This window comes from Antennarius striatus, chromosome 10, assembly GCF_040054535.1.
Source record: "Antennarius striatus isolate MH-2024 chromosome 10, ASM4005453v1, whole genome shotgun sequence".
NCBI classification, from domain to species: Eukaryota; Metazoa; Chordata; class Actinopteri; order Lophiiformes; family Antennariidae; genus Antennarius; species Antennarius striatus.
Window position 1 is genome coordinate 22321389 of NC_090785.1, and position 7877 is coordinate 22329265.

The window sequence follows — 7877 nt, forward strand, 5'->3', positions numbered from 1 at the left end:
ACCGGAACAACATGCAGGGACTCAGAACATAATCAAGGCACCAGACTGTGACTGCAGTTTTCCTGCTTGCATGAGTGTTGGAGAAGCTGGAACCTCATTTCCTCAGAGACTCCAACAGCATGATCTTACTACCCTGTTTCTGTGCTGATCAACCTGCAGATGCAGTCCGATTAACGCTGTGCAGGCCTGTCTGAGGGAGACTGATTTCGGTCGACAGGTCCCGACAAGCCTGATATTCTGACCACAATGGACCACCCGTTAAAAAGCCACCATACAAAATGAACAGAGACGAACAGGCAGCGGCAGACTGGCAGGTGAAACAGAGCTTCATGTCAAGGTCACAGTGGACATCCTGTCCGTTGACAAATGCAGGTGTAGACATGAGGTTAGTGCAGGAGGAAAAGAGTCCTGCAAAGGCTGTTGATCACCCAATCTGTAGCTAAAGTGTAAAGCTCATTTGGAAATGGAGATTCCCTAAATGAGGCTCAGGGTGGAAGTATCTGGAGCAGTAACGGTTGTAGTAGGTCTGCTATAGCCTACTTGTGCCAATGGCTAGGGTGTGTGTGGTTCTACTCCTGAGACATGTTGTCACTGATCGGTAGCACGAGTCCACAAGTCTAGAGTTCAGTGAATCTAAAGAGTTTGTTCATTCACAATCACATCCAGATTAAGTGATCGTTCATGATTAAACTAGCAGGAACATTCTCTTGCCTTCCACATCCCTACATGCCAGCCAGGACAGGGATTTGATGAACGGAGATCTTCCACACAGAAATAAACATCACGTCTGTCCTCACCATCTGTGGTGATTCCATTGACTCCATGTCTCAGCAGCTGAGTCTAGATATCTCCTTCCTTCTCCTGCTATATGCTTCCAATATTACTCCAAATGGGGCCCTCATCTGGGTCCCATACCAGGCATCACCGTCCTCCTCCTGTGTCTTTCACCTCATCTTCTCCAGCTAGGCTTGCCCCCATCCTGAGAGCTGACAGAGGCTGAGGGTAGCCTTCTTGAAGGGACAGATCCCTGAAACTGTGAAGCTGCAGCAAGACATGAAGTGATGAATGGAAAAAGTATTTGCTTTAGAAATGTAGGAAATCCATCCAGATAGTAGAAGGTAACCTTCTCTGTAAACAAGTAATGTCATACCACTGATAAATATGATGACATGATCTGACTGTCTCTGGAGCACAGCATGAGAGACAGTCAGGAGGCAGATCCTTCCACAGCCTCCCGACAGAACAGACACCAAGTTGCCACCATTGACTCGCCACACCGTCAGACCTGGAGGTACGGGACACATAAAATGAAAAGGTGAACAAAGGAGACAGATGTTATCAATTAGTAATATTTTGACAAGTCTAATAATTCAAGGTCTGGTGTATTCAGACCTCTGAAAAAGAAAATCTCCCCGCGGATCTTTGCCACAGCGTCAAAACTGGTGTTACATCGATCAATAAAGGGGCCGAAAGACAAAAACACACATAGGGACACTTCAACAGCTTTATGCCTCAATTAGGTAGGACAAAATTAGGGATTTCTTTCAACAACTAAGCACAATCCATAATTTCATCCTGAAATGAAAATTCAGTCATGATCTGTTGGATCTAATGGTCGATTCACTGAGGTTACGAGTTCTCCATCTCATCAATCTTATCAAGCGGCCACATGTTCAAGTCTATCTACCACAGAGATGCTGCTGCTCTTAGCTTACAGGCTACAGAAAGGACTTCACAAATAACAATACAGTAGTCAAACACTGCTGTTAGTGAGTCACGTGGACTTCGCATTCCATCTTGATGAGGGATAGCAGGGTTGCAGCCATTCAGTGGTGACTGGAGAAGGTATATACATACTAACGGGAACCCGTGGAAATTCCACGATAAAACAGTAATACGAGACTTCATACAAAATATATGAAAACAAATGTATTGGTACTATAAACCAAGCACACCTATCACAGAGTTCTCCCACCAGCAGGCAGCGCATCCCGGTCTGACCCAGAACTGGCGTCGGCGTCTTTGGAGAGGACTGTGAATGAATGAATGAATGAATGAATGAATGACTGAATGAATGAATGAATAAATAAATGTATAAACTTTATGACTCATAAAGAAAGAAACAGACGAACAAATAGCCAACTGTCAACATGTCCCCCTCCTCACGCCCTATGCCAGCTGGGATAGGCCCCAGCTCCCCGTGACCCTTGTATTGATTACGTTAGTTGAGCACTTACGTTAGTAATCGATACAAGGGTCACAAACAACTTGAGCAGACTTGGTTTACACCTGGAGAAACGTGTTTCATGTAAAATCTGTAATCGCTCAGCATAGTGCTGCCCCCTAATTTACTGTTAGGCTTCCCAAATGTTTTATGAGCAAACAAAACTTCACCTGACATTTCATTGACAGAATGAAGTGTACCTTATGACTGCATGATTTCTGTCAGAACTCTCTCTTCAGTATGACCTCATGTCAAAAATCCCCTCATTAAAATATTTCTCTTTGTTTTAATGATCAGTTCATTTTAATGATTTGCACCCAGGTCTGCAAAACGGATCAACGCTGGGCCCTTGCCCAGCGTTGATCGGTTTGATGGTAGATATGGAGATGTATTCTCCATATCCAACAGTCATTCCCTCCATACAGATTGTGTTTTTATCCATCTGTCAGGTTACCCTAAACTAACTCCAGGTAAACTGTTACACATATAGAATTTATAGACTAATAGTGCAAATTTACACGTGCAGATAATAAACGTGGCAACCAAACACTGATGTATCCTGGGCCATGCTTGACGGACAACCCCCCAGACAAAAAAAACACACACAACAGAAGAGATGGATTACACACTGTCTGATTAACATCTGGTTCAGTGGACATGATGTGTGTGGGCTCATGACATTTGTGTTCAGTTGCACATAACATAGAAAGGATTGTGTTTTCTTGATCAGAAGGTCACTCAAGTCATATGTGGAGTTGTATATCTATATATTACTGCCAGTTCTGAAAGGCCCTAGATAGCAATCTAAAAGTAGCTTAAGCAAATGAATGGTCACCTACTGTCTGCTGTGAACGCTCTTGTTCTGATATGTTTAACATTTGTGACAATTAATCACTAAACACTGACTGGCATTATGAAACACATTCATGCAGTTTTTAATCTGAAGATAAAATAGATGATCTCTTCATGTATTCTGTGTGGTCATACCTAAGAATTTGGTGATTACAGTGACCTCTGTCATGTAGGGAAGACTCCGGAGGGAGGTGAGGACTGTTGGTAGCTAACAGTTTGTTCTTTTTACCTCAACCAAAAATAAAAGGTTTAGCTTTAGATGGTGACATAATAAGTGTGCAGGAAGCTAGCAACATAAACCTTGTCCGGGGCAATCATTAGAAAATCACACGTAGTGATGTTACAGAAGAATTTGTAATTGAGCACTTTGGCCGACTGTGGTTGTTGTAAAGTGCTTAACAAATAAAGTTGGATTGGATTGGATTGGATTGGATTGGATTGGATTGGATTGGATTGGATTGGATTGACCAGAAGGAGCTCTAGTCTGTTTTGTAGGTGGAGCTCTTCTGGTGACCATGTGAGACTACCGTCTAATTTGTGAATGCCAGACCTTTGGCAATTGGAATGTAGCCACAAGAGGACACAAGCCAGTGTCTTATTGTGCTGGTCCCAAGCCCAGATAAATACAGAGGGTTGCCTCAGGAAGGGCATCTGGTGTAAAACTTTTGCAAAATCAAACATGCAAATCAAACCTATGACTTCCATACCGGATCGGTCGAGGCCCGGGTTAACAACGACCGCCATCGGCGCTGTTGACCTACAGGGCGCCGGTGGAAATTGGATTACTGTTGGTCGAAGAAGGAGAGGAGGAAAGTGTGTTCGCACGAAGAGAGAGAAGAGGAACGCCAAGAGTATAGGACTGAGAGTAGGGACGTTGAATGTTGGAACTATGACAGGAAAAGGTAGAGAGTTGGTTGACATGATGCAGGGGAGGAAGGTAGACATACTGTGTGTCCAGGAGACCAGGGGGAAAGGTAGCAAGGCTAGAAGTTTAGGAGCAGGGCTCAAGTTGTTCTATCATGGTGTAGATGGGAAGAGAAATGGAGGAGGAGTTATCTTGAAGGAGGAGTTTGTTAGGAATGTCCTGGAGGTAAAAAGAGTGTCAGATAGAGTGATGAGTCTGAAGCTAGAAATAGAAGGTGTGATGTTCAATGTTGTTAGTGGGTATGCTCCACAGGTAGGATGTGAGCTGGAGGAGAAGGAGAAATTCTGGTCGGACTTTGATGAAGTGATGCAGAACATACCTAGAAGAGAGAGAGTTGTCATTGGAGCAGACTTCAATGGACATGTTGGTGCAGGAAACAGAGGTGATGAGGAGGTGATGGGCAGGTTTGGTATCCAGGAGAGGAATGCAGAATGACAGATGGTAGTTGACTTTGCAAAAAGGATGGAAATGGCTGTAGTGAATACTTTCTTCCAGAAGAGGCAGGAACATAGAGCGACCTATAAGAGTGGCGGTAGGAGCACACAGGTAGACTACATCTTGTGTAGACGGTGTAACCTGAAAGAGATCAGTGACTGTAAAGTAGTGGTAGGTGAGAGTGTAGCCAAACAGCATAGGATGGTGGTGTGTAGGATGACTCTGGTGGTGAGGAAGATCAAGAGGGCAAAGGCAGAGCAGAAGACGAAATGGTGGAAGCTGAAAAAGGAAGAGTGTTGCATGACTTTTAGGAAGGAGTTAAGACAGGCTCTGGGTGGTCAGGAGGTGCTTCCGGATGACTGGACAACTACAGCTAATGTGATCAGGGAGACAGGTAGGAGAGTACTTGGTGTGTCATCTGGAAGGAAAGTAGATAAGGAGACTTGGTGGTGGAATGAGGAGGTACAGGAGTGTATACAGAGAAAGAGGTTAGCTAAGAGGAAGTGGGACACTGAGAGGACTGAGGAGAGTAGACAGGAGTACAGGGAGATGCAGCGTAAGGTGAAGGTAGAGGTAGCAAAGGCCAAACAAGAAGCTTATGATGACTTGTATGCTAGGTTGGACAGTAAGGAGGGAGAGACTGATCTATACTGGTTGGCAAGACAGAGAGATAGAGATGGGAAGGACGTGCAGCAGGTTAGGGTGATTAAGGATAGGGATGGAAGTCTATTGACAGGTGCCAGTAGTGTGATGGGAAGATGGAAAGAGTACTTTGAAGATGAACGTGGAAAAAGAGAGTGAACAAAGACTAGAAGAGGTGACTGTTGTGGACCAGGATGTAGCAAAGATTAGTCAGGATGAAGTGAGGAGGGCCCTGAAGAGGATGAAGAGTGGAAAGGCAGTTGGTCCTGATGATATACCTGTAGAGGTTTGGAAGTGTCTAGGAGAGGTGGCAGTAGAGTTTCTGACTGGGTTGTTCAACAGGATCTTAGATAGTGAGAAGATGCCTGAGGAATGGAGGAGAAGTGTGCTGGTGCCCATTTTTAAGAACAAGGGAGATGTGCAGAGTTGTGGCAACTACAGAGGAATAAAGCTGATGAGCCATACAATGAAGTTATGGGAAAGAGTAGTGGAAGCTAGACTTATGTTAAAGGAACTTCTGTCATGTTACCTATTTTGTCTGGGTCTTGAGAGTGATTATGTTTTTGTCTGAAGTAAACTTTGAACCTTCACAGTTAACATTGTTATCTTCCATAGAGCTAACATTGTTAGCTTCCATAAGGCTGCCATTGTTGACTTCCATAGAGCTGACATTTTTAGCTTCCATAGAGCTACCATCATTAGCTTTCATAGAGCTAACATTGTTAGCTTCCATAAAGCTAACATTGTTAGCTTCCATAGAGCTAACACTGTTAGCTTCTATAGAAGAGATTGTCTGTGTCAGGAATTCTTCCAGAAATATCAAGAGCCTCCCCAATACAAAGAATTACTAAAAAACAACAAAGCAGCTGCTTTATCCTCTGTAATAGTAATGACCATAGAGCTGGGTGATAAGCTTCAGATCCTGGAGTCCCAGCCTGTACTGGAGAGGGTCTCCAGCTAGACCCTGGTAGTACAGTACATCCTCATCACTGTGTGGCGAGATGAGGAGTGTGAGAGACCCAGGGCGTGGACCAGTACAGTGAACAAATCAGTACCTTCAGAGGCTGAGAAAGAAGAGAAGAGCAGGAAGACCAACAGGACTAACAGTGAGCTGGTTACAGACTGAAGATTGTGTAGGTTTAGTTTCCAAACTTTAGGGTGTAATGTCATTGTACGTCACTAGGTGGTGCCATTGGACAGACTAGACTGACAATGTTAACCGGCATCAAGTGTCACAAGTTCATGTCAGGGCCCCACCCTAGCAGGTCTGAGATACTTGAATCAAAATAGTCTGTCAAACATCAAATTCTATGAAGATATAGAGACAGCTGCATTAGACACAAATAGAGTCTTCCCTGACTTAAAGGAAGGGTCACCAGAAGATGACATATGTCCCTGATCACATCACCATCACATCACCGCCAAATCATCATCACATTACCATCACATTACCATCTCATCACCATCACATCATCATATCATCACCATATCATCACCATATCATCACCATCACATCATCACCACATCATTATTACATCACCATCACATCATCGCCATCACATTAGCACATCATCATCACATTACCATCACATCATCATAACATCATAACTTCTTCAACTGAAGAAGTCTCTTGGATGAGAGACGAAACGTCTTCAAGAACTTTCTTAACGTCCAGTGGACTGACTCAAACAGCTTTTGGATAACCATGACCTGGATGACTGAGAACCTACACAGACGTCATCACATCATCATCACATCATCATCACATCTACTGAGTGATGAGAGGTTACAGGGAGAAGAGAACAAGAAGGTGGAGGATTTAGAGTCAACAGTCCAGAGAACGAGGTTTTGGAGATAAAGTCAGAGAGGCCAGACTGAGATGGTTTGGACATGTCCAGAGGAGAGATAGTGAATATATTGGTAGAAGGATGCTGAGTTTTGAACTGCCAGGCAGGAGGCCTAGAGGAAGACCAAAGAGGAGGTTTATGGATGTAGTGAAAGAGGACATGAAGGTAGTTGGTGTGAGAGAAGAGGATGAGAAGACAGGGTTAGATGGAGGACACTGATTGGCTGTGAAGACCCCTGAAGGGGAAAGCCCAAAGGAAAAGAAGAATGTCCTCTGCTCGTCCTCCCTCCGTACCCTCCTGGGCGTAGTGTTCTTGTCCATCCTCCTTATATTCTTGGAGGATGTGACCCGGTCTAATTGCAGAGCTGACCCTCTCCTGCCTGTTGTGGATCACCCTGAAGTGTTCAGAACCCTCCACCATCTCAAAACTTGGTGGAGTAGGGAAGAGATTTGATTTATTGTCCAAATATAACTTTGAGGTATTGGGTCCCCCTCGGTCACCTCCGTTCCGGGCCACATCCTCCAACGTATCCTGGACATGGGCGTCACTCCCCACTCTCTCAGTGGGCTCCGGATTGTTTGGTCCTCCAAATAAACCGACGGATTCATGAAAGACACATCCATGTCATCGGTCTTCATTTCTTTTGAAACAGTGACTGAATTTTTATGTTTGATCCTATCAATTATTTTCTTCTTCCCGTCGTCCGTCTTCATGTTTATTTTCAGCTTTCCTTCTCCCTTCACTCTGCAACCAAACAATCGTTTCACAATCGTTCCCACCTCAAAAAACATGCACTTCAGGCGAATTGGCCAGTCTCAAATTGCCCATAGGTGTGTGTGTGTGTGTGTGTGTGTGTATGTGTGTGTGTGTGTGTGTGTGTGTGTGTGTGTTCGCTGGTGTAGGTCTGTCTGCATGTGGCTCTGCGGTACACGCACATCGCCCAGAGTGTCCC

The 7877-nt window shown here is 44.5% G+C and overlaps 1 pseudogene; it reads right to left on the reverse strand.

Annotated features, from left to right (window-relative positions):
- Positions 1 to 864: 864 nt before the first annotated feature.
- On the reverse strand, positions 865 to 7345 carry LOC137602413 (matrix metalloproteinase-17-like; annotated as a pseudogene).
- Positions 7346 to 7877: the final 532 nt, after the last annotated feature.